The sequence below is a fragment of the Toxorhynchites rutilus genome, chromosome 2 (assembly GCF_029784135.1).
Source record: "Toxorhynchites rutilus septentrionalis strain SRP chromosome 2, ASM2978413v1, whole genome shotgun sequence".
NCBI classification, from domain to species: domain Eukaryota; kingdom Metazoa; phylum Arthropoda; class Insecta; order Diptera; family Culicidae; genus Toxorhynchites; species Toxorhynchites rutilus.
In genome coordinates this window covers 275,136,299-275,163,622 of record NC_073745.1, presented here as the reverse complement: position 1 = coordinate 275,163,622, position 27,324 = coordinate 275,136,299, and the positions used below count along the sequence as shown (strand labels likewise).

The following is a 27,324-nucleotide window of genomic DNA, read 5'->3' as shown; positions in this document are numbered from 1 at the left end:
GAAAACCCCCGTACACCAAATTTCAAGGCATTTCCATTCAATTTTCTATTTAATACCACCTAGAATTTCTGAGGGACCACTGTGCGTCGCATGTGTCGTCAATTTCGACCAATCAGAAATGAGTATTTCCGTTGGGATAGGGGTTGAGATTTTTCAATTGTTCGAGAGTTAGTTTCATGACATATATTTTTGACGTAGGATTACGTCTTTCGGGAACATATTGGGGTACAAATTGAAAATCGAAAATCGAGCACATCGTGAAAATTGTCCAATTTCAAACGCTTATTGCTCAGTCATTTCATGATGGTTTGATGAAATTTTTGCGTCAATCGATTCCAGCACTCCATAACAATTTTGTACATTGAATAAAATAATATATGTCATGAAACTAACATCGAACAATTGAAAAATCTCAACCCCTATCCTAACGGAAATATCCGCTTCTGATTGGTCTAAATTGACGACACATGCGGCGATTCCCTAACAGAGACATCAAAACCTAGCTGCCTGGGGAAAATCGGCATTGAAAATACATGAAAGTAGGGGGAACTTTTGTTCCTACCGAAATGTGTCCCCTAACAGAGGCATCAAAACCAAGGTGCCCTGGGGAAATCGGCATTCCAAATGTATGCAAGTCGGGGGCATTTTTATATTGCATGTAAGGTGAGTGATACGATTAATTCTAGCAAATGAAATTCAAATTTGGAACTTTAATATTGGTTGCTTCGTGAAAGTTCATATCGATGATTGATAGTGTATTGTGAAAAATTTAGCACAAGTGTAAGTGTAAAATTGTATATAGTAGCAGTTGTGTTAAAATAACTTGAAATTAGAAACGAGTCATTGAAATGTTCATAAATTAAAATCAAGGTGTGTTCCCAGTCGAGAACGGGTGGTTCGGTTTCAGCTGTCTGTTTTTTGTGTTCATTTCCACCCAAGGAATGTTCATACGGTGAGAAAAATTGGAAAAGTGAAGAAATATACGAAAAAGTGATTTCCCATATGCTCTACATTTAATATAAGGTGTTGTTAGTCCAATTAAAATTCGCATTGGGTTGAATAAAAGGTTGAACAAAATCCCAGAAAATAAATATTATAAAAGAAAATTACCTTTTCTATTTCGAATATGTTTTCTCTATGCAGTAGAACCCCGATTATCCGCGGAATAGTCGGGCTAGCTCACCGCGGATTACGAAAATCGCGGATAACGCAATAAAGGGCTTAAAATTAGGTGCAGACACAAAAAAAGAGATCTTTAAGCATGAAAACTATGTTTACTCAATACAGAAATCATTAAACTATCCATCTGTAAGGTCGTTTACACCAGTGATAAGATAATGTGAAGGACATGAACAAAACAAAAGAACAAGACCCTACCACTCACTGGCAAATTCCGATAAGTTCTATAGAATTACAAGTGAACTCACTTTCGCGGATAATCGAGTAACATGTTTTTACTGATGACAAAAATTGATAATTGTGTTCGGTATTGATAATTATCTTATATTACATTGGCGAGTTTTTTTTTCTTTATTTCATCCATATATAACACAGGAGACATCTCGTCTAGGGTTACAGAGGGCGGTTATCATCATGTCTCATTCGGCATCTTTTTCAGGGTCACCAAATCATTATCAAAGAGTTTAACGATGTAATTCTTCAAGCATATCCAAAATCAACAGATAGCCTAACGGAATCCTACGTCAACTATGCGGTCGTGTCTCGGACACAACATTCCTGTGACTTTTTTTTTCTTTGACGCAAAAATTTAATCAATCCATCCTGAAATGACTGAGCAATAAGCGTTTGAAATTCGACAATTTTCACGATGTGCTCGATTCTCGATTTTAAATTTGTTCCCCAATATGTTCCCGAAAAACGTAATCCTACGTCAAAAAATGTGCTTTCTTAGTCTCAAACGCATGGCTTTCGACTTCGCACACGATTCAAATACGCAAGTTCCCTGCTCACTCTGTTTCATATGTTTGTTTGTTTTGCAAACAAAAACAAATATCAACAAAAATTACCGTCCTAAATCACCCTAAAATGGAAATGTGCACCCTATTGAAAAAAATACGGTTCTGACATTTCGAGATAAAGAGCAAAATTACCACTGTTTACGAAAATCTGAGAACCACTACATCGGTTTGGCATGAAATGGCAGTATATGCAGAACAGAATTTGTTTCCCTAACACGTACTTCAAAACCAAGGAGCTTGGGGAAAATATCATTGAAAATACATGCAAGCTGCGGGTACAGACCGGAAGTGCTTCCCCCACATGGACTTCTTGCAGACCGGAAGTGTCTCCCCCACATGGAAATCAAAACCAAAGAACCTGGAGAAATCAGTAAAACTAGAGGCGAATGAACTTTCAAGTTTAAGACTCTATAGTATAAAAAGTTGAAGTTATTGATTCATGCAAGCCGGGTCCGCATTTGTACCCGCATGCATGTTTGCACTCCGGAATGTGTTTTCCTGGCATGGACTTCAAAAGCGGGTACGAACACAACGCTTTGACTCGGTTATTCCAGACGGCATTGCAAGATATTCCTTCATACCTTCAGCTCACTAACCTTCTACGCATACGTTTGATTATTAGGTGAAATGTTGATACTCATTTGCTGCGATAAGGCGTCGTGCACGAAATACGTAACGCGAGGAGGGGGAGTTCGTTCAGGAAAGCACTGTTCTTTGAACGTATTTTCTCATGGGTTCGATACGATGTATCATTATGATCAATTGAATCTTGATGCTATGTTCGTTGCTATCCAGGACGCAGTGCTTTCAAACGAGTTGAATGGCGGATGTCTCTTCTTTTCTGGGAGTTAGCAAGCTCAATCCTTCTCATGATCATGAGGGATCTCACTTAGATGAAAAACTTGAAACAAGGAACCCTGAACTGAAAACAAAACATTTTGAGTATGCAGGGGAATCGTTAGATGATGTTTGGAACACCCTAGCGATTGATGGATATCCCATCAAAGCTGTATATATTAAGTTTAAAAAAAATGAGTGGGTTATATCTATGATATAACCGCAAGGTTGACGTGGAACTACCTTAGATTAGCAATCATTCGTTTGTATTGATTAAATTCTTGATTGAATGAAACAGTTTCCAAATTCAATTGAGTTCAATATATTTGCTCTGTGAGTAAAAAACAGGAAGTGGGTTATATCTATGGTATAACCGCAAGGGTGACGTAGGACTATCGTTGATTTAGAGATCATTTGTTTGAAGTTGAATCTGAATTCATTATGAATGAATGAATATTTGGAGAACTTCGAAAACGAGAGCGTTACGTTGGAGCCACAAGGTTTTATGCATCCAATATTGGATACGGAAATATCCTACTGATGGGGAAGAATAATCTTCAGAAGCTATCCTGTTAATTGCGATTGATTGAAAAATCACAAAACCAAATGTATTTGGTCACAGTGTTTCATGGATAGAAAACATTAAAATAAACTCTTTCACATGAATGTAATTTTAAATTCCCAGAGGAACTGGCAGATTATTTTCAGTAACGATTAGATATTTCCACATTTTCCTCGATACTGGAAGCCCACCAGTGGTTAATGCTAACTCGATAACCATCTGTTAATAGCACTTGATTGAAACATATTTGGTCACAGTGTTACATGGATAGAAAACATTCAATTAAACTCTTTCACATGAATATATTTTGAAAATTCCCAGAGGAACTGGCAGATTATTTTCAGTAGCGATTAGTTATTTCCACATTTTCCTCGATACTGGAAGCCCACCAGTGGTTAATGCCAACTCGATAACCACCTGTTAATAGCACATGATTGAAATATATTTGGTCACAGTGTTACATGGATAGAAAACATTCAATTAAACTCTTTCACATGAATATATTTTGAAAATTCCCAGAGGAACTGGCAGATTATTTTCCAGCAATGATTAGATCTTTCCGGAACTTTCCCGATGCTGAATGGCATCCTAACGGAAAGAGTTCTGCGCGTGTATGTGTCGATGCTTCGCCGTCCACCTCCTCCAGCACGTTAGGCAACGATGTTGTCTTGTCGATGTCCTCACGAAAAATGAATGTGTCTCACCACCAGCATATCGCTTAAGTATGCTTTTTGTGTGTGATTGAATAGAGAGAAGGCGTGGTTTACGATGGCAATTTGGAAGGCAAACTAGAGGGGAATGAACTCTCTGAGCTCGGAACTTTCGGCGACTGAGCAATAATCGATTGCGGGCGCATACAATATTGGATACGGAAATATCCTACTGATGGGGAAGAATAATCTTCTGAAGCTATCCTGTTAATTGCGATTGATTGAAAAACCACAAAACCAAATGTATTTGGTCACAGTGTTACATGGATAGAAAACATTCAATTAAACTCTTTCACATGAATATATTTTGAAAATTCCCAAAGGAACTGGCAGATTATTTTCAGTAACGATTAGATATTTCCACATTTTCCTCGATACTGGAAGCCCACCAGTGGTTAATGCCAACTCGATAACCACCTGTTAATAGCACTTGATTGAAACATATTTGGTCACAGTGTAACATGGATAGAAAACATTCAATTAAACTCTTTCACATGAATATATTTTGAAAATTCCCAGAGGAACTGGCAGAGTATTTTCCAGCAATGATTAGATCTTTCCGGAACTTTCCCGATGCTGAATGGCATCCTAACGGAAAGAGTTCTGCGCGTGTATGTGTCGATCCTTCACCGTCCACCTCCTCCAGCACGTTAGGCAACGATGTTGTCTTGTCGATGTCCTCACGAAAAATGAATGTGTCTCACCACCAGAATATCGCTTAAGTATGCTTTTTGTGTGTGATTGAATCGAGAGAAGGTGTGGTTTACGATGGCAATTTGGAAGGCAAACTAGAGGGGAATGAACTCTCTGAGCTCGGAACTTTCGGCGACTGAGCAATAATCGATTGCGGGCGCATACAATATTGGATACGGAAATATCCTACTGATGGGGAAGAATAATCTTCTGAAGCTATCCTGTTAATTGCGATTGATTGAAAAACCACAAAACCAAATGTATTTGGTCACAGTGTTACATGGATAGAAAACATTCAATTAAACTCTTTCACATGAATATATTTTGAAAATTCCCAAAGGAACTGGCAGATTATTTTCAGTAACGATTAGATATTTCCACATTTTCCTCGATACTGGAAGCCCACCAGTGGTTAATGCCAACTCGATAACCACCTGTTAATAGCACTTGATTGAAACATATTTGGTCACAGTGTAACATGGATAGAAAACATTCAATTAAACTCTTTCACATGAATATATTTTGAAAATTCCCAGAGGAACTGGCAGATTATTTTCCAGCAATGATTAGATCTTTCCGGAACTTTCCCGATGCTGAATGGCATCCTAACGGAAAGAGTTCTGCGCGTGTATGTGTCGATCCTTCGCCGTCCACCTCCTCCAGCACGTTAGGCAACGATGTTGTCTTGTCGATGTCCTCACGAAAAATGAATGTGTCTCACCACCAGAATATCGCTTAAGTATGCTTTTTGTGTGTGATTGAATCGAGAGAAGGTGTGGTTTACGATGGCAATTTGGAAGGCAAACTAGAGGGGAATGAACTCTCTGAGCTCGGAACTTTCGGCGACTGAGCAATAATCGATTGCGGGCGCATACAATATTGGATACGGAAATATCCTACTGATGGGGAAGAATAATCTTCTGAAGCTATCCTGTTAATTGCGATTGATTGAAAAACCACAAAACCAAATGTATTTGGTCACAGTGTTACATGGATAGAAAACATTCAATTAAACTCTTTCACATGAATATATTTTGAAAATTCCCAAAGGAACTGGCAGATTATTTTCAGTAACGATTAGATATTTCCACATTTTCCTCGATACTGGAAGCCCACCAGTGGTTAATGCCAACTCGATAACCACCTGTTAATAGCACTTGATTGAAACATATTTGGTCACAGTGTAACATGGATAGAAAACATTCAATTAAACTCTTTCACATGAATATATTTTGAAAATTCCCAGAGGAACTGGCAGATTATTTTCCAGCAATGATTAGATCTTTCCGGAACTTTCCCGATGCTGAATGGCATCCTAACGGAAAGAGTTCTGCGCGTGTATGTGTCGATCCTTCGCCGTCCACCTCCTCCAGCACGTTAGGCAACGATGTTGTCTTGTCGATGTCCTCACGAAAAATGAATGTGTCTCACCACCAGAATATCGCTTAAGTATGCTTTTTGTGTGTGATTGAATCGAGAGAAGGTGTGGTTTACGATGGCAATTTGGAAGGCAAACTAGAGGGGAATGAACTCTCTGAGCTCGGAACTTTCGGCGACTGAGCAATAATCGATTGCGGGCGCATACAATATTGGATACGGAAATATCCTACTGATGGGGAAGAATAATCTTCTGAAGCTATCCTGTTAATTGCGATTGATTGAAAAACCACAAAACCAAATGTATTTGGTCACAGTGTTACATGGATAGAAAACATTCAATTAAACTCTTTCACATGAATATATTTTGAAAATTCCCAAAGGAACTGGCAGATTATTTTCAGTAACGATTAGATATTTCCACATTTTCCTCGATACTGGAAGCCCACCAGTGGTTAATGCCAACTCGATAACCACCTGTTAATAGCACTTGATTGAAACATATTTGGTCACAGTGTAACATGGATAGAAAACATTCAATTAAACTCTTTCACATGAATATATTTTGAAAATTCCCAGAGGAACTGGCAGATTATTTTCCAGCAATGATTAGATCTTTCCGGAACTTTCCCGATGCTGAATGGCATCCTAACGGAAAGAGTTCTGCGCGTGTATGTGGCGATCCTTCACCGTCCACCTCCTCCAGCACGTTAGGCAACGATGTTGTCTTGTCGATGTCCTCACGAAAAATGAATGTGTCTCACCACCAGAATATCGCTTAAGTATGCTTTTTGTGTGTGATTGAATCGAGAGAAGGTGTGGTTTACGATGGCAATTTGGAAGGCAAACTAGAGGGGAATGAACTCTCTGAGCTCGGAACTTTCGGCGACTGAGCAATAATCGATTGCGGGCGCATACAATATTGGATACGGAAATATCCTACTGATGGGGAAGAATAATCTTCTGAAGCTATCCTGTTAATTGCGATTGATTGAAAAACCACAAAACCAAATGTATTTGGTCACAGTGTTACATGGATAGAAAACATTCAATTAAACTCTTTCACATGAATATATTTTGAAAATTCCCAAAGGAACTGGCAGATTATTTTCAGTAACGATTAGATATTTCCACATTTTCCTCGATACTGGAAGCCCACCAGTGGTTAATGCCAACTCGATAACCACCTGTTAATAGCACTTGATTGAAACATATTTGGTCACAGTGTAACATGGATAGAAAACATTCAATTAAACTCTTTCACATGAATATATTTTGAAAATTCCCAGAGGAACTGGCAGATTATTTTCCAGCAATGATTAGATCTTTCCGGAACTTTCCCGATGCTGAATGGCATCCTAACGGAAAGAGTTCTGCGCGTGTATGTGTCGATCCTTCGCCGTCCACCTCCTCCAGCACGTTAGGCAACGATGTTGTCTTGTCGATGTCCTCACGAAAAATGAATGTGTCTCACCACCAGAATATCGCTTAAGTATGCTTTTTGTGTGTGATTGAATCGAGAGAAGGTGTGGTTTACGATGGCAATTTGGAAGGCAAACTAGAGGGGAATGAACTCTCTGAGCTCGGAACTTTCGGCGACTGAGCAATAATCGATTGCGGGCGCATACAATATTGGATACGGAAATATCCTACTGATGGGGAAGAATAATCTTCTGAAGCTATCCTGTTAATTGCGATTGTTTGAAAAACCACAATACCAAATGTATTTGGTCACAGTGTTACATTGATAGAAAACATTCAATTAAACTCTTTCACATGAATATATTTTGAAAATTCCCAAAGGAACTGGCAGATTATTTTCAGTAACGATTAGTTATTTCCACATTTTCCTCGATACTGGAAGCCCACCAGTGGTTAATGCCAACTCGATAACCACCTGTTAATAGCACTTGATTGAAACATATTTGGTCACAGTGTTACATGGATAGAAAACATTCAATTAAACTCTTTCACATGAATATATTTTGAAAATTCCCAAAGGAACTGGCAGATTATTTTCAGTAACGATTAGATATTTCCACATTTTCCTCGATACTGGAAGCCCACCAGTGGTTAATGTCAACTCGATAACCACCTGTTAATAGCCGCGCGTGTATGTGTGTGTAGCGATGTCTTCCCAGGGAACCGTTTGTGGCATCACTCTCCTCCTGATAGATTCCCTTCTGGCCTAGGGTGCACAAACAGGCTCTTGGTGACACCGTTCATCCGCGCTTTCATGATAAATAAAGAGCTTCACCGCAACAGCGACAACATGCTCCAATCGCTGTTCAATTAGAACTGAGTGGATTTCCGAGCGCCGCTCGCTTATATACCGATTGGTGATTTCAATAGCCTGTTTTGAAAGCAATTTTAAGACTATTGAAACAAGTTTTTGGATCAAAAAGTAACAAGTATATAACGCGTAGACATTTTATCTTTCGAATGAAGTGTTTATCATACCATTTCGTTCAGTTGTTTAGGAGCTATTAACGCTCAAAATCTCGGTCTCCGGCGTAACGCTTTCGTTTTCGAAACTTTGATTTTACACCCCGGTATAGAAATGAAAGACGTAGTCCTACGTCAAAAAATGAACAAATGCCGTGTAAAGTCAATTCGTTTATTGTGATTGATTGTTCTTCGTTACAAGTAAATTTAATGACGGACCTTTTACGTTTGGTATGATGACTAGAACAAAATATATGTACGGAAGAATTATCAAACGTTTGATGAACCAGCCTAAGGCTGAAAATCTTTCCAATAAAGACAAAAAAAATTATCAAACGATTATTTTATTTTACATTTCCCTCTGAAGTTTACATCCCAAAAGTGTACATACTTCTCGAATCTCGAATTTGCTTGAAACTGGGAAGTTCATTCGCTTCTAGTGTCTGCACGATTTTCCCAGGTTCCTAAGTTTAGAAGATCACGTTAGGACAGACATATTCCACTCTGCACAAAGGCAAGCGAGGACAAAAGTACTCGCAGTTTGCATTTATTTGCAGAGCCGATTTCCCCAGAAACATCGGTTTTGAAGTCTGTGTTAGGGAAACACATTTCAATCGGAACAAAAATACCCCCTATTTGTATGAATTCGCAATGCCGATTTCCCCACGCTCCATGGATTTGAAGTCTGTGTTAGGGAAACACATTCCAGTCGGAACAAAAATACCCCCGATTTGCATGAATTTGAAATACCGATTTCTCCAGGCACCTTGGTTTAGAAATCTCTATTAGGGAACACATTTCGGTGGGAACAAAAGCTCCCCCTACTTTCGTGTGTTCTTCTTCTTCTTTTTGGCTTAAAGAGGGTTTAAACTTTTCAGTTCACTCGCCTCTAGGCTCTTTCGTGTGTTTGCAATGCCGATTTCGCTGCTTGGTTTTAAAGTCTGTGTTAGGGAACATTTTTCGATGAGAACAAAAGTCCCCATACTTTCATGTATTTGCAATGCCGATTTCCCCAAGGCTGCTTGGTTTTGATGGCTGTGTTAGGGAAACCGTAAATCGGGCCAATCAAAACGATGCAGTTAGGGCGTTCAGATAACGCCTAATATTTTACAGTTATTCAATTGTTTATCTAATGAAAAACAACATTTTGTTAGTTGCGATAGATGCGTAGAAATATTCCCTATCAAGTGATGCAAACATCTCTCCTATCCAGTACGAAATGTTCGAGCTATAAGCATTCGAAATCTTTCATTTTTTCCTGCATGTTCTGCGTTTAGGTTTTCATTTTACCCTCCATATATTCCGGTTAGACATAGTCCCACGTCAAAATCCCAAATCGATGAAGGGCAATTAGCACGACATTAGGCCGAGTGGTTTGATCGTCACGTCTTGTGTCATTTATTGTTACATCGGGGGTGGGGGGGGACAAAATCGAAACTGAGCGCCTGAAGTTCATCAAATCAAGTAAATTTGCGGTTCGAGAATTACGTACAATTGGGAGATGCAATAACTTCAGAGAGAAATGTAAAACTTACAATGATCGTTTGACAATTCTTTCGTTCACACATTTAGAAAGTCCACGATGAATGAAAGAAAAGTCCTAGCCATCATGCCATACGTAAAATAATAACGGACGGTAAGACATATTCGTTAAATTTACTTGTAATGAAGAACGTGAAGAACAACGCATTGACCTAACATGGGATTTGTTCAAACTCCTACCTACGAAGTCAATATGTTGAATTTAATTGAATTCAGAAATTGTTTCATACAATCAATAATTTAATCAATACAAACAAATGATTACCAAACCAACGGTAGTCATACGTCAATCTTGCGGTTTGTCATAAATATAACGCATCCGTTTTTTAGTATGAATTATTTTAAAGAACATAAAAAGCGCTCTCCTAATTCAACCAAAATCGTCTGGAATTGCTGGTTCACGTGAGCAAAAAACACCTCGAGGAATAAGAGTTCATATTAATTGAAAAATAGAAAAGGCGTCGTGCACAAATTACGTAACGCTAAAAATCCGGATTTTGGACCCCCTCCCCCCCTACGTAACGCAATTTCCTACCTCTAATACACAGAAAGTAACGCAACCTCGACCCCCCTCCCCACCCTTATCGCGTTACGTAATTTGTGCACGACGCCAAATCGCCAATTCTCCAAAACATTGCACTTTCCTGATGCCAACAATATCCTGAAAATGTAAAAGTTCATGCGGCAGCGCGCATTTGAGCGCAGCTACAGAGAGTGAGAGACTTGAATGAACGAGTTTTCCACTGTGTGCGGGATAGCAAAAGAGAATATTCGACAACTCGAAGGGGCCAGTTTCATTCGGTCATCGGAAGAGTTCAGACTTGCTTGGAACTAAAAAGTATATTTAACTCGTGATTGTGAAAACTAAAACCGAAAATACATTTACCAAGTATACCATACTGTATCCAGGGCGGCAATTTATTCTGAGTTAAGAGGCAGGAAAAAAGCAGAACAGACACGTTTTCGCCAACTCCCGTAAAACGAAAGCACTCCGTGGTGTACAGGAAAGTTATATTTGGATCGAGTTTTCCGTTCGAGAGGTACGAGAAGCGTGTTGGTGAAAAAATAGTGAAAATTATGCATACATAGTGAAGGGAGTTTTGTCCATTTAGGCTATAGCTTTCCGGTGAAGAAGTGAAATTTCTAATTTTATTGGTTACTTCTTTTTTAGTTGAACTCTATTCATAAATTAGTAACCACGAGCTATAAAAAAGAATAAAGCTGTGTGGAGTCTGCCTCGTATGTCCATTGATTTCATCTGAAACGCTTGTCCCATCATCAATTTTCGTTGGAACGCAATTATACCTTAGTGTAGTGAAAATCTTGTGAATACTGATAAATGTACTATCATATTGATCAAAAGTTTATAGCTGCAATGATGGTAGTAAAAAGAGGTTAAGATCCGGACAAAGAGCAAGGACAACCACATATTCGATTTTTCACTCTCCTGTAAGCTATTGGCGATGCTGTCCATCTTCCTACGTCTTCCTTCCTACAAACGAATAATCGAAGAACAAAAACGAGATGTGTTGTAATAGGGCAAGAGATGAAGATTTTGTTATATAACTTGGTCGTTCTCAACATTCTGCCATGTCGTGGTCAGAGTTGTAATAGGAATAGGGAAAGACGCATGGAATCCTGCCGCCTCGAATGATTTATGAAGTTGTGAAACTTGTGTACGTAAAGGATGGAGCTGGAAATCAGAAGCCTGTGGCGATATTTGTATTCCTATTTTCGTGCACACAGTTGTGTTAACCTAACCCAAGATCGTTAAGTGAAATCACGTGATGTGAAATGCACATGCCGTAAATGTGATACGCAAATTGAAATAATAATCGAAGAGATTATCATAATGTTATCCGGCTTCTCACGATTTTCTACCAATTACAGATTATGACCCTACGAAAAGATCTAATAGGTTGCTTCTCTTACTAAAATTGTATTGCTGTTTTTGTCCCTTTCCAAATAATCAATACAATGTGCAATAGATACGACAACCTTATTGAACTTTTGATTGACTTTTCAAATTCTTAATTGAACACAATAATATATACTCCTTATAATTTTAAAATACTACAGCGAATGCAGAATTAAATCAGTAAATTTATGAAAATAGATGTTCGTTATATGGATGAGAAATTGTAACAGGCCTTTCAATCGTTGTACAGAACCCAATATTTGGTTGCGTTGGCTGGGAACATCATTACATTTGCCACAAGAGAGTAGTCAACACTGTTTTTGGCAGAGCACCTATTAGATTTAGATCCCAAGATACCAGTTATATTACAAAACGAAATTCAACTATATTGAGAATCGAATAGATCCGATGATTTTTGACACTGCAACCAAGCTTGGCAGAATTATACGAGGGTCGTTCAAAAAATAAGTTTCGCGGAAAAATAAAGATAGAACAAAAAACAGGAAGTGGTTTATATCTGTGGTATTACCGCAAGGGTGACGTAGGACTACCGTTGATCATTTGTTTTTAGTTGCATCTGAATCAATTCTGAATGAATGAATAAATGAATATTTGGAGGACTTCGAAAACGAGAGCGTTACGTTGGAGGCACAATATTCAGCAAAAGAAACAATCACACAAAAGTTGTATAATACATAATACATTGCTTGTATTGCGATATGATTTGTATTCCATTTCCAACAGGCAAAATATCTGTTGCATCAAATCAATCTACATAATTTTTGCGTCCGCTCATCCTTTCTCACAACACCCATTTCTCGTTTGAGAAATTGTTGAGTAAACATCGTTTGCCAGTGCGCGTAGAGCGGGGATTGTGTTGTTTATGTGTGTTTTATGGATATAAAACTTTAAAATAAACTCTTTCGCTTGAATGTATTTTTCAATTCCAAGGAGAACTGGAAGATTATTTTTCAGTGACGATGACATCTTTTCGGAATCTTCTCGATGCTGGATAGCAACCAAATGGAAAGAATTTCGCGCGTGTATGTGTGTGTGTGGCGGCTGCTCCGATGCCTCAAGGGGAACCGTTTTTCGATGCTGATACTCTCTTGGTCGCCTTCACTTCTCCTCCTGATGGATCGGCTTTTCTGCGCTCCCTCATAGTTCGAAACAAACTGAATGCGTTTCAGGTCAGGTCAGGTCAGGTAATGAATCACTCGATCCCTCGCCGTTCAACTCGTTCAGCTCGTCCAGTCGATGTCCTCGCGAAAAATGAATGCGTTTCACCACCAGAATATCGCTCAAGTATGCTTTTTGTCCGTGATTGAATCGAGAGAAGGTTTGGTATATGTGCATGGTTTGGTATAAGCACGTATATGTGTGTGTGTGGCGGCTGCTCCAGTACCTTAAGCGGAACCGTTTTTCGATGCTGATATTCTTGGTCGCCTTTTCAGTGGCATCACTCTCTTCCTGATGGATTCCCTTCTGGCCTAAGATGCACAAACAGGCTCTTGGTGACTATTTTAATAGCCTGTTTTGAAAGCAATTTTAAGGCTATTGAAACAAGGAACAAGTCTAATCAACTTTCGCGAAAGTTGGAGTCAGCCATCGAACTTCGTTAGCATAGTCATGTTTAGCTGCCGGGATCGTATTTAGGGCGTCTTGTCGCAATTTGCCACTACCTTCTTAAGCGTCGAGAGTTCGGCCATTGCTTTTAAGCTCGATGCACAGTTGTTCAGATTCTTTATACGCACAATAGCACCATTACAGCACCATCTAACATTTGCGGGCAGAATCTGAGTTGAGTTTCTAATAGATGTATTTCTATTTCAAGCAAAGTTCGTATTTTTGAAATGTAAACAAAAAGACGGATGGGTAATGTTTTGGTCACAACCGAAGCGACGTAGGAGTAAACCGAGGGCTGTCAATTAAACCTTGGTGGTCGTATTAAATTTTGATATGGATGTTGTACTGGTCGGAGTTAGTTGGAGTAATACCTTTGAAAGAGCATCGAGTTATTAATTGCATTAGGATTAGTATTTTGTAAGCTACATACCACATTTATCAGATTTGGAAAATCAAGCGTAAAGCAGGAATAACGGATCGAAATTGTTTTGACTAGTCAAAGACAACCGTTTATAGCACTAAACATCAAGTTCGTTTGTCTCGAGATCATAAAGATTTCACATAGTCCGGTCCGACTTAACACCGACCATATATGCTTGTTTTCAAGTTGTGATCCGCTGTTACCCTGTTTGCTTCTTTTGGTCGGTACAATGTGAGAAGCACAAATCGGGCCAATCAAAACGTTGGATTTATCCCGTTTAGTTAATGATTGACATTTCAACATTATTCAATTGTTTATCTCAACAAAAAAGTAGAAGGCTCTGAGCCTAGAGGCCAAGTGAAGTTTGTGTGGATTGAACTGATTCCAACGGAAGCTGCATTTTTATAGGGAAGAGAAAGGGAAATAAACAAGATAATTTGGGTAAGTGTAGGTGCCCAAATGAATTACTATTTTTGACGTAGGACTACGTTTTTTATTTTTATACAGGGGTGTAAAATCAATGTTTCGAAAACGAAAGTGTTACGCCGGAGACCGAGATTTTGAGCGTGAATAGCTCCTAAACAACTGAACGAAATGGTATGATAAACACTTCATTCGAAAGATAAAATGTCTACGCGTTATATACTTGTTAATTTTTGATCCAAAAACTTGTTTAATTGGCCTTAAAATTGCTTTCAAAACAGGCTATTGAAATCACCAATCGGTATATAAGTGAGCACCGCTCGGAAATCCACTCAGTTGTGATTGCGCAACGATAGAGGTACGATCGCAGGGATGAATGGATGTTTCCCTAACACAGACTTCGAAACCATGGAGCCTGAGGAAATCGGCATGGCAAAATAGATGCAAGCTGCAGGTACTTTTGCACTCGCTTGCGTTTATGCAAATCGGAATGTTTCCCTAACACAGATTTCAAAACCATGGAGCCTGGATAAATCGGCATTGCTAACACGGTATACAAAAGCGGGTACAAATGCAACGCTTTGGCTCAGTTATTCAAGACTGCATTGGAAGATATCCCTTCATGTTGCCAGCTCACTGAATTTCTAAGCATACCGTTCGATGATTAGGCAAAATGTTGATAACTGTTCGCTGCGATAACTACTACAATAATGCGTGATTTGACCTAAATTGGGAGCTGTTTGCAATTGAATTCGTAAATTGTTTCATTCAATCACTAGTTTAATCAATACACACAAAAGATAGTTCTGCGCAGTGGCGATATCGTGCCCAATGAGGAACATCCGAGATGCGATTATTACTAATTGAAGAAACACAAATGATTACTAAGCCAACGGCAGTCCTACGTCAACCTTGCGGTTATATCATAGGTATAACCCATCCATAGTTTTTAGTACTTCTGGATATGATATCGTGAATTGCGTGAGTATAACCTCTCAAGTAACAAGCTTTCACTGCATTTTTCGACATTACCAGATTACCCAATATCATATCCTACATGAGAGAAACGTTCATTGAGCGCGATATGATCAGACAACAACCGGTCTAATAAAATTCATTCAACTTTCAACCTTTTAAACTAGGCTTTAAGGATGAAGGAATGTCGCCATGAAGTCATCTCCTCTCCTTTAATTCTGATAGATGCTTGCTATCAGCAAATTTGAACCTTTTTTCAATTTGATTTCCCACTATAAAATTATTTGGTTATCCAATTTATCAAGTGTCTCGACTCCAGTTTTTATTCTGATAAAGAGAAATTATATAATTATTTCACATGAATTAAAAAAGCATTAAAATAAAGCATTAATCGAAAAAAAAATTAAAAGCGGAAATCTAGTTCAATTGCAATGATGGGATCAATCCTAATTTCAAATTCAAAATTGAGCATACATTAATAAAATAAGCATAGCGTTACATGCGTTTTGTTAGGTCATATTAGTCAGTTCATTCGGAAACAATTCGTGTGGCGGATGACCATTCGCTCAATCTATTTGGCGAATCAGTTCTTTCGTGCAGTTTACAAACGTTTCTTCCATCTCTGCCATGGAGGGCCGAATTGTTTGCAAACATGTTTGTTGTTCTTTCCCCACAGCGCAAGCAACGAATAAAATCTTGAAAAAATATGTTCACTTTATTCGCTAAATTGTTTGTTTATTTTACTATCTTCACTGTTTGTGTTATTATCAAACAAAATGTTGCATAAATTTCCTATCTAATCGTATATAGTATGTCATATATCATAATAACGTAATTGAGAAATATGTATTTGAAATCTATTAATTTTTCGTTACTTTTTCTCGTTGAGTGGTTCCGCTATATAGAAATAAAAGACGTAGTCCTACGTCAAAATAAAATTTTATTTATAGTGATAGATGCGTAGAAATATTTCCTATCAATTGATGCGATATTTACGATCTATTAAGAAATGCTCGAGTTATGAGCACTAGAAATCTTTTATTTTTCCTGCATGTTCAGTGTTTAGATTTCCATTGTGAACAAACACCACGACATAGTCCCACGTTAACATAAAATCCTACCTAATAGCGGAATTGGCCGAGTATGGACATGTTTAGAAGAACTTCGATTTCATCTTTGAAAACTCATGTTCCTCAAAACATGCAGTTTCTTGCAATTCAATATACTGTTTTTCGAATTAATCGAATGTTTCAAAAAACAGTGTTTTCCAATGTTAAAAACAATGAAATTATAACAGACCGAAACGTAGAACATTTTTGTGAAGCGGTTAAAACGGACATATAACGAGGGTGGACAGGTTTGTAATATACGATACGAAGCAGTTTATGGTATGAAATTATGTCGAATGCCTGTTAAATGTAACTACAAATCAATCATATACCCATATCACTCCCACTGTCCATCTAACCCGCACTTTCCCTATGTATTTTTGTAAAATGACGAGTTCACATCATGATACATATTGCATAGTTTTATGTTTCATGTATCCTAAAAGTTGTGCACCCGTGGCCGAGTGGTTAGCGTCTCACACTATCATGCCGGGGTTCGGGTTCGATTCCCGTTCTGGCTGGGGGATTTTTCGTCAAAGAAATTTCCTTCAACTTGCACTGTGGTCACGCGTATTCAAGAGCTTGCTCCTCGGAATACATGCATGGCGTTTTATTTGGCTTAAGAAATCTCAATTAAGTATTATTGAATGACGCTAGTATGCATTAACTTGAGACAAAAGTTCCACAGGGAACGTTAACGCCATTCAAGAAGAAGTATCCTAAAAGTTATCTGCCTTCTTAGTTTTGTGGAATGAATCATAAAGCAATATAGGTGAGCAAATAAGCTAGAAAAGAGCGGAACAAGCGGAATAAAATACCGTGTAAATTTGTGATTTTGATTTTTAGTCGAACAAATCTGTAAAAATGAATGAGTATCCATATCCGGGCTGAAGTAAAAGATGTTCGTCAGAGTTCAGAATTGAACAACTCGTTCTACTAACTGCCTGTTCCGTATTATTTCATTCCATAAAATGAGGATAGAGTGTTCAACTGGACCAGATTTAGCGACATTATTCGTGTAGTAAATATAGGTTCCAAAACAGATAGTACAATTATTTTACTTGAACAAGCAGTGACGGGTCATTGATCAGCAATTTCGTTCAGTATGTATACAAAAATGTGGTAAATACAGCGCAGAATCACGTGAACGAAAAAGTGTTATGTAAGGATAATAAGGACCAGCGTTGAAATGGTTGGTAGCGTGATGCGGAAAGTGGAAAATGGAATACGCCTCATTAGATTATTCGAATATGAATGGGTATGAAAGCGTGATGCGACACTATTATTACAATGGAGGAATGTTGTCCGTAAAAGCTGCTGTGTCATTTCACTATTAACCGAATCGTAATGACAGACGGGTGAACTATAAAATTGAATAAAATATACAGCCCCTGCAACGGGTACGGGGTCGTTATCAGTGTAAATTGATCGTGAGAGAGACACGTGATGTGAAAATGGTAATCATCATTGCACAATCGTTTTGCTGCTTATGATACTGAAGACAGAAACTAACTAGAACCTATGAAAATCCCAGTGTTACTAATATTGGCATATACCGTCTTCGTTTGAGAACGACGGAATGTATTCAAGTGCAGTGAAATATACAAAATAAGTATGACCTATCACAATGATGGGGTTTTTAAACAAAACGTTTTGCAATCTATTTTATCTATCTGCAGGTAACTATATGCAGTGACGGCATGTCGTGATTAGTGTGATTCACAACACCCACATCCTTCCACACTCGCAACACCAACGAAGTTCTGATAAGCTACGTGCATTTTATACATATCACCGTGTACACATTGAGGATTACCCCAGCCCAGTTAGGCAAAGCCGTGCAATAAATAAACACATAATTACGCGTTACATTATGGAAGGGCGCGTGTTTGTCCTCCGCAATTGAAATGCAATCTGGTATGACAGCTAACGTCGGGCGGCAGCAAATCACTCCAAATCCTCTGGAGAGAACTTTCAATTTGTTTTCAATTTGATGTGAATCACAACCAAAGGTTTGTGGTGAGAACGAGAATTAGGCGTCCCCGAATAGCCCCCAAGTTTATTTTTGCGTCTTCTTCTAAAAGAGTAACATATTGTCACTCACGTTCCACGTGAAACAACTGCCAGGCGTTGCAGCATTTGCATATGAGTCTGACAAGTCGACGAAATGAATTCAGCTAATTGCAATTCAAAATCGCTCCCCATCTGCGCTGCACAAACGTGATGTGGTGTTTGCATTACATAACAGAAAGTACGAAAGATTTATTTTCTGATGAACTTATTTATTTTACAAATTAATATCCAGTTTCTTATACGCGTGTATATGCACAAACTTTTGTCAAGGGCAATCAAGGGCGCCGAGCGCGGACAAGTTTTTATTTTTGCACATACACGCTATCTGCTGACTTTATTAGAGTTATTACTTTGCCATTCAAAGTTTGTCCTCAGCAATGATCGCATTGAGCAGTGAGAGCAACAGCGCAGTAGCAGTCACAATCAATGCAATCAACAACGGCAGTGGAGCATGACATTTTTTTTCGGAATGTCTTTTTCGTGTACATAGCAACCGGCATTCTCAGACACGCAAGTTTTCTCGATAAATGCATGGTTACGTGTGGACATCGGTGGAGTTACTGAACTTAGATGTTAGCTTTGAGAAGGTTTGGTTTTAGTAAGGTTTGGTGTTGACCTTGCCTTTTTCACCGATACATTCTCGGTAAGGCTTGTTAGATGAGTTCCTATCACTGTCAACTCGCCTGTACAAAACATTTAGGGTGAAATCATCCAAGTCATCAATTGTAAAAAAAATGAACTAGTCATTGACTTAAACTTATTCTATTTATTTCAGTTCGCAGTAGTCACTATTATTAGTCTCTAGTAGTAGTATTTGCAAACAATAAAATATATTCTTCGCAATAAAAAAATACAGAAGAAATACTAATAAGAAATACTAATGACTTTGCCTTGACTATATTCACAGTTGCTTCGTAAGCAACATTGTCTTCACAACGAGTGATTGAACGTTATAACCAAGCCTTGGTACAACTTCTCACATATTACACAAATTCTGCCAAAATTTCTCAAAACTATAATTGAAGCCAAAGCATCTTATACCATTTTTGTTCATTATTCAGGTTCAACCGGTGCGAACCCAAAATTCTTCTCAAAGCGAACCTTAATCTAATCCAAGTTACAAAAAGAAATGATCGTTCTGACGTTTAGTAATGAAAAAGCGGACCCATTGCTGATACCCAACTCAGATATGTCATACTGTAAAAAAATCTAATTTGGTGAAGACATTTTGGAGATATTTCGAACTATGTTTGCTATCATTGCTTCTGAACAAATCGTGGTTATCTTGTGTAGTTATCGGTGAATGTCCGCTGAAGTTTTTTTTGTGTCGATTATCAGAAAACTGAATATTTTCTAATCATTGCGAAGACATTTTTTTGTGTCGTGTGAAGACATTTGAAATAGAATTGTGCAATGTGCGCTGTGCAAGTGAAAACATTTTCAACATAAACATTAATTTATAACCATATTGTGTCACTAATTCAGCATCTCTAATGCTAAAATACTGATATCAGCATTCTGAATGTTTGTGATCCTAATATCAGCATTGTCAATGTATATGAGTATCATATGTGCATTTTTTACCACCACATGGTTCTTGAAAGCCCTGTAAATTAACCCTTACTCTTCGATAATCTTGAAATCATGTCCATCTTATTCAGCCGCTTCCGCTGCGCCATTGCCTGCAGCTCCGGGACCAGTGGACGGGACTTCCGCTTCCTGACATGTATGTCCATGTTCGCCAGGTAATTTTTCTCTGTTTGGTCGGTTGACGACCAAGCGTACTCACCGATGTAGCCACTTTTCCCTCAATCCTTTGGAACTTCTTGTCGCTCAAGGTCGTCGGCCGTCAGGAACCGGGCTTTCTTTCGAGGCTCTGATTGTTGCCCAATAGTGCCAAGATGTTGTAGATGGCGGAACGGGCGTATCCGGCGTCCACAAAGTGCCGCACAATGTCCGTTTTCGAAGCGGCGGGGTACCGTTCTTTGAACGCGCACACTTCTGAACGGAGCAGCTTCACTGCTTTTGCCATCACGGTTAGAGTTCGAATGATAGATCTGTCAATTTTTTTCTACTGATTCATGGGTTACTATGATTGATGCTGCATGGGTAGTTTCGTCAGTGCGTGTGAAGGTAAACTCATGAAAAATCGACAATTTTTGTCCATTTTTTTAATGCAAACGTTATGAGTATCTGACAAACACTGAAAGAGTGGATTTGACAAACTTAAACTCAATGATGCCAATCATTAGATTGCATAGGATGTGTTACAGTTCATCATGAAGAGGGCTTCCAAGAAACGCTTCCAAATATTACCTGGAAGCAGAATTTAAATTTGAAGCTGTTTTAAGTTTAATTAAAAATTTGCTTTGTCAACGAAGGGTCAGACATGCTTAACACGTTGAGCCTCGTACCTTTATTTTTGCGCACTCCATCGAGCCACCAACAAGCGAGCGAAAGCACAATTACCGGGAAACGCTCCTACAATATCAGCTTCGTTTCAAGTAACATCTTGACATCCAAAAATAAACCAACTCGTGATTTCTTGTTCGTCCTATCAAATATTATAACAAATACGTTTCTTGTTTCGATAAATTTGACTTCTCATTCCAAAATGGAAACAATCAATGATCCCTAGAAGCCCGTTCCGGGTGTCACCCGGTCACACTACGCCACTGCTGACGCCCCATATTCTTTTTCTTTGCGATATCCACCAAGCACGCCGGAACGTGTGACGTAAATGGAAATACACCAAAAGTTGCCTGAAATTTACCTGACTTAAGCGAGAGCGGTAAAACCACGTGTTTTCGATGCGAACGACAGACACCGAATGAACCTGAAACACTGGAATAATTATGCATGAGTAAAATTAATCGCTGCTTGCTCCTTTTAGATGACAAAACTGTTAGAGAGTAAATTGAACCAATCGAAACGTGGGTTTGGCGCAGCAGAAATTAAAATCAAACGCATAATACAGGCAAACCTTTTTTTGTGCGTGGGATAGAGACCGCATAAAAAAAATCGTGCAAAACTTCACCAGCAGCTTTAAAAAATCGTGTTCGGTGCACATTTTGAAAAAAACTTTTTTTGTGCGGTAGATAGGGACCGCATACAAAAAGTTCCCTCAAGAAAATAACTCAACTCCACACTATTCACCGTTCAATTTCCTTTTGTTTCCCTGCTTTGCGACGGGACACTTTGCCTTTTTGGTTTCGCGTTGCTGTTTTGTGCTTTTAGTTGCATGTCGAAACGTGTTGCTGTTAGAAATCTTGTCATGCAAAAATGTCAAATCTTGTCATGCATTTGATGAGAGGAGGGGAATGATTTCAGAAGTGGATAATTGAGACGCAAATATGCTTTTTCCGCACTGAAATGCATATAAACCATCGAAAAAAACTAAATGGACGATAACTTCGTCAAATATGCTTCTTTTCATACACCGCACAAAAAAAACGTACAAGAAGAGAAAATCGCACAAGAAAAACCGCACAAGAAAAACCGCACAAAAACAGGTTTTACTGTACATTGCACAGTTCCATATTCGTATGAAATGAGCAAATTGTAGCAATCGACCAATCAGAGCGCGGGATTCTCGTTTAGATAATGTTTGACTTGTTTCAATTATCCGATAGTTAGTTTCGTGGAACATACAATTATCTACATGGTCTTTCAGATCAAACGCTTACACAACAAATTTTAATAACTTCTACAAAAGTGAACCGATTTTTATTTTAAAAAAAACGAAAATAAGGCTTATTTTAGGACATTAATCGACAGTAATCGACGACGAGAAATGTTGAAAATCTTACCATAAGAGGACAAAATTTCATTAAGGCTTCGTTTGCTCGAGTAATACGATTTCACTAAAAATACACGTTCTTGTAAATTGTTCTTGCAATATGTTCCCGAAAGACGTAACCCTGCGTCGAAAAAATTACTCCACATCTGACATCTCTTTTCATATCCAGGTTGTTCAATAAGATCGAATACACTTTGAAAATGCGTTGAAAAAATTAAAAGACAAGACTATTCTTTTCAGTGTCAATTTTCATTGAAAACTTTTACAACATGACGTATGACGAGCTTGGGACGTTTCTCAAAAGAATCTGGTCCGTCGGCATCGCGTCCCAGATCTTGGAAATGAGCTTCTTAAATTGGTTCATAGTGCTCACTTTATTTTTGCTCTGCGGCATGTAGGACCATACATAAATGTCCCGGGGATTGAGGTCCGGAGAGCTGGTAGGGCACAAAATCTTATCGAGAAAATCTGTCTAATTCTTCGGGCATCATGCTTGGACGATATTCGCCGTGTGGTGTGGTGAGCACTGTCCTGCTGAAAGACGTAATGAACCTTCTGGTAGAGGTCTCAAAGGGCTGGGGCCACAACTTTCTCAAAAACCAATCGAATCTCCTTTTGTATACGCGTAGATCGCGGACGTCCACTTCCGGGCTTTCGGGGCTGAATACCGAGAAAATTTGTTGATGCGAGAAATAGTGGTCAAACGGCATCCAACAACCACCGCAATCCGTACTACCGTTTTATTTTTGGAGCAGCAAACTAATGTTCGCTTGTTTATCAAGACCACAATAAATTATTGCCAATGTTGTTATGTGACTAATGACTGACAAGTACACCGCAGAACGAAAAACGGAAATTGTTGATAGTCTCGTTTCAACCAGCAAAGTTGTTAGAATCAATTCTACAAGATCCTTCACGAATGATTTATTTGATTTGCTTAAAATTCAAATTGGCTTTGCAGATTAGAGACATTCGAATGAATTCAGAAACTTGATTGGAACAAACAAATCGATTCATCGGCATATCTCTCAAGTATCGACACCGAACTTGTATCATGAAACGTGATTTTGAAAAGGTACAGTGGCACTCCAGTTAATAAGGATAATTACTAATAGCCAATAGTGTATATAAAGTACGACCAAGCATAAACTGGCAAGGTCTTACGACCTTGAGAGAGTGCCACTTACCCGAATGTAACATTTACCCGAATGCGACAGTTACCCTAATGTAACAATTACCCGAATGTAACATCTACCGAAAGCGACACTTACCCAAGAGAAGGATATATTCAAATAATACACAAATTTTACTATATTTGTATTTGTATTTGTATATTTAATTCTGATCAGTGCTATATAAAGATCATATTTGTCTCATACTTTCATTTCCATTCAAAAAGTATTTTTCGTGGGAAGTACAATTCGAGAAATACTGGCATTGAATAAAATCCTTTTCAAAATAATGAAAAGTGAAAGAATGCAGTTTTATAACGTATTATTAAGTCCATCCATTCTTATGGATGACGCAGCCCGTTTACGAGCGTCGGACGCCATACGTTTATCTGGTGCATCACGTTTGCAACCAGGCAATCAAAATGCATGACATGCATAATTAACCGGGCAAACGTAATGCACCAGGTAAACGTATGCAGTCCGACGCTCGGTCGGACCTGACTAAAGGATCGTCTCCTATGTTTCAAACAAACCGGGCAATCGGTGGAACACAGGTTTGTTTGCGAGATGACGCCGCTTCCGATGGCGGGTCGGCGGCCTACTCGGATTGCGTCACCTCGGCGGCTTGGTGCCGCCTCGACTCCTTATCCTCGTTAAATGCGGACTTCGCCCCCATTACATTGATCTCAAAATAAATTTCATCACGAAATAATAAACTCATGATAAAAATTGCGCTGCGGCGGCAAATACGTAAGTACCATTTTTTCATATCTATTCTTTTCACATTTTCATTAAAAAAATTTATGTTAAAGTTACCTGTTTAATTTTCGGAATATTTCATAACTCATGTTAATTTCTGAATGATCTCTTGGTCTTAAAGAGCAATACGGGAAGGAAAGAAGCATGTCAATTCTGCCTACACTAATTTCTAAAAATGACAAAGCGAAGTCTTCAACATCTTTTTCGAATTTCCTCATTACAATTTCTCAGTTTACTTCGTAACTTCCTAACAGCAGATTCGACAAAACTTATAAACTGATTTGTCGGAGTTTTTCGTTCTTCATTCAGGTCAACATCCCATTCGGGTAAATGTCGCATTCGGGTAAACGTTGCATTCGGGTAAATGTTCATTCGGGTAAATGTCCATTCGGGTATATATTGCATTAGGGTATTTGTTACATTCGGGTAAATGTGCTTCGGGTAAACGTTTTTCGGGTGAATGGGACACAACCAGTTATAGCACCCCCGTGCTCACTATATGGTAAAAAAAGGTATTCGATAAATATGAATTCATTGAGGGTAGTTTCTCACTGATCATCCCGAAGGATACCTGTTGATACCGTGTACGAAGATTACCTACACGAGGCTGTGGTCCACGAGGGTTTGCGCATATCCATATATTTGCCAGTCAATTATTCAATATAAACATAGCATTCAATTTTTAATATATTAATTTATACACATATCAAGTAATCTACGTTGTAAAGACTTGTTATAGGAGTTTTTTCCATGATATATAATTGAATTTATGATGTGATTTTCCGTAGATTACAAAATTCTTGGCAAGTTCGACGTTCAATCAATAGCAACGTATAGACCACGACATTGTTATTTCAATTTAAATTGCAGATATCCAATCGTACATATTTCACGTTATTTTTCGCAGTTATCGCAGTATCATCCAAACTAAATGTTAACTGAATTTCGTGGAAACTATACGACATTGATATGAGTTTGATGAGAAACAGCAATTCCCCCAATCGCATCCATCTCTGGTTCGGACATCGTTTAACGTAATGGACGTAAAGGCGAACGTGAATCGACGAAAAAACAAACAAGAACGCTGAAGAAATCGCAGTGGAATTTTCCACTTGGAGAAGCAAATTCGATGTGGTATTGTGCTGACGGTTGTTTTTCAAAATTGGCCGATTTCGACCAGCGACGACTAGTGACGCAGGGACAGCAGAGCGCCGGACGCAGCGAACATTGTCACAGATTGGGATGATTGGGAGATTGTTGGTCCGGCACGATTTGAGAAAAATAACCCCTCAACAAGTTAATCTACATATATGCATCCAATTCAACCCATATTGTGATGAATAATGCTATAAACTTCGTGCAATTCTTGGATCGCTGCCAACACGCGAATAATATTTTGCAATTCAATGGACTTTGTTGTTGTGGATGTAGCTCGGAAATATTTTCAGTTTTCACTTTCAAATCGTCACTTTTCTAACCGCCCATAGGAAGTCCTTCACACAAGGAGGGTAGTGGTAAATATTTACGCATTAAGAGGAAGAATGAAATCGACAATAGACACTCGGGTGTGGGCGACCTGTAGAATTTACCGGCCGGGAGAACTTGCGAATCGGCTGGCGTCGCACTAAAAATACAATCTATTTAAACGCTAGTTGGCAGTAGAAGTAGACGGTCCGGTCGTGTGTAATAGCTCTCGTGCACGGCACGCTACCTTATTATTGGCTTCGAACCATTAGCTGACCAGTCTGGGCAAGTTCAATAGCTTTGCTAAACATCCCTGCGGATAATTTATTGACATGTAGTTGAACAACTACACGTTCATGGATTTCAGCAGTAGTAGTTAGAGGGTCAATGTCGAGGAAGGCCTGCGACAAGTTCTATCCACGATCAAAACGTAATTGAATTCAAGCCACACAGCGAGCCTCAATTGATAGTTATCTGTCCAGGCTCTGAAATAATCGCCTCGTTCAGTTCATTAAGCGCTCTGAAGTTTCGCTACTGTGTCAATCCCGACTCACGGTGGTGTACACAACATTGCAAACCACATGCACATCGGTTGGCAAAGAAAAGCAAAAATCTATTTTTGGAGCAGTCAGTTAATTGAACAGAATGGAATGAATGACAAAAAATGTCGACTAAATAGTTTACCATTTACTGATGATCTTAGTTTTGCCTGCTGTATGGTGAAGGCATACATAGGGGTAGTGGGGGCAAATTGGTCATGGGAGGCAAAGTGGTCACCTGCTTGTTTGGTAGTATAGCTATTGACCATAGATGCCGTATTGATAATCACCTTATGTTTGAAGCATTTAATGACTTTTGAGTCACCCTGTACTTCAGTAGAGCTGTCGCATGTCAAAATATAAATAAAAGCAGAAATTGCTCTCGTTAGCCATTCGGCCGTAGTTCTGTCCGCATGGTATCTAAGGAATTTCTCGTGAAATTTAGTTTAATTTGATATGTTGGACAAATCATCAGTTTGGACGCCTCTTCACATATTCTAGGAGAGGTGAACAGATATTTTGTTTAATTTCAACGATTAATTATCATAGACAAAACTTTGATGATTTGGGGCAAAGTGGCCATAGGTGAAAAACGACTTACAATGTTCTGTTTACTAAAGTTGATATACCTCATCACATTCTGCTCTTGAAGAGAGAGTATGCATGAGAAAATTTAAATTGAGATTATAGGTGAACACGCCAAGCTTGTTACCTACTATCTCAAATATGATTCGAACAAATTTGGACGAAAAAACGCATAAATCTATCCCATTCAGCTTGATATGTACGGGTGACTTCTGTTTATTATGTACATCAACGACATGCGACGAGTTTTACGATTTTGTGATATTAACCTTTTTGCAGATGATACTGTGTTATTCATTGCAGCTAATGATTTGAA

At 38.6% G+C, this 27,324-nt stretch overlaps 1 protein-coding gene across 2 annotated transcripts in view; it reads left to right on the top strand.

Moving 5' to 3' along the window:
* The first annotated feature begins 10,931 nt into the window (after window positions 1-10,931).
* Window positions 10,932-27,324, top strand: part of LOC129770731 (uncharacterized) — a 73,890-nt gene continuing 57,497 nt past the window's right edge. Inside the window, exon 1 of one of the 2 annotated variants that reach the window (XM_055773757.1) lies at window positions 10,932-11,185. The gene's annotated coding sequence lies outside the window, so the exon portion shown is untranslated. The remainder of the gene's footprint in view (window positions 11,186-27,324) is intronic. The other variant, XM_055773752.1, reaches the window with a different exon arrangement.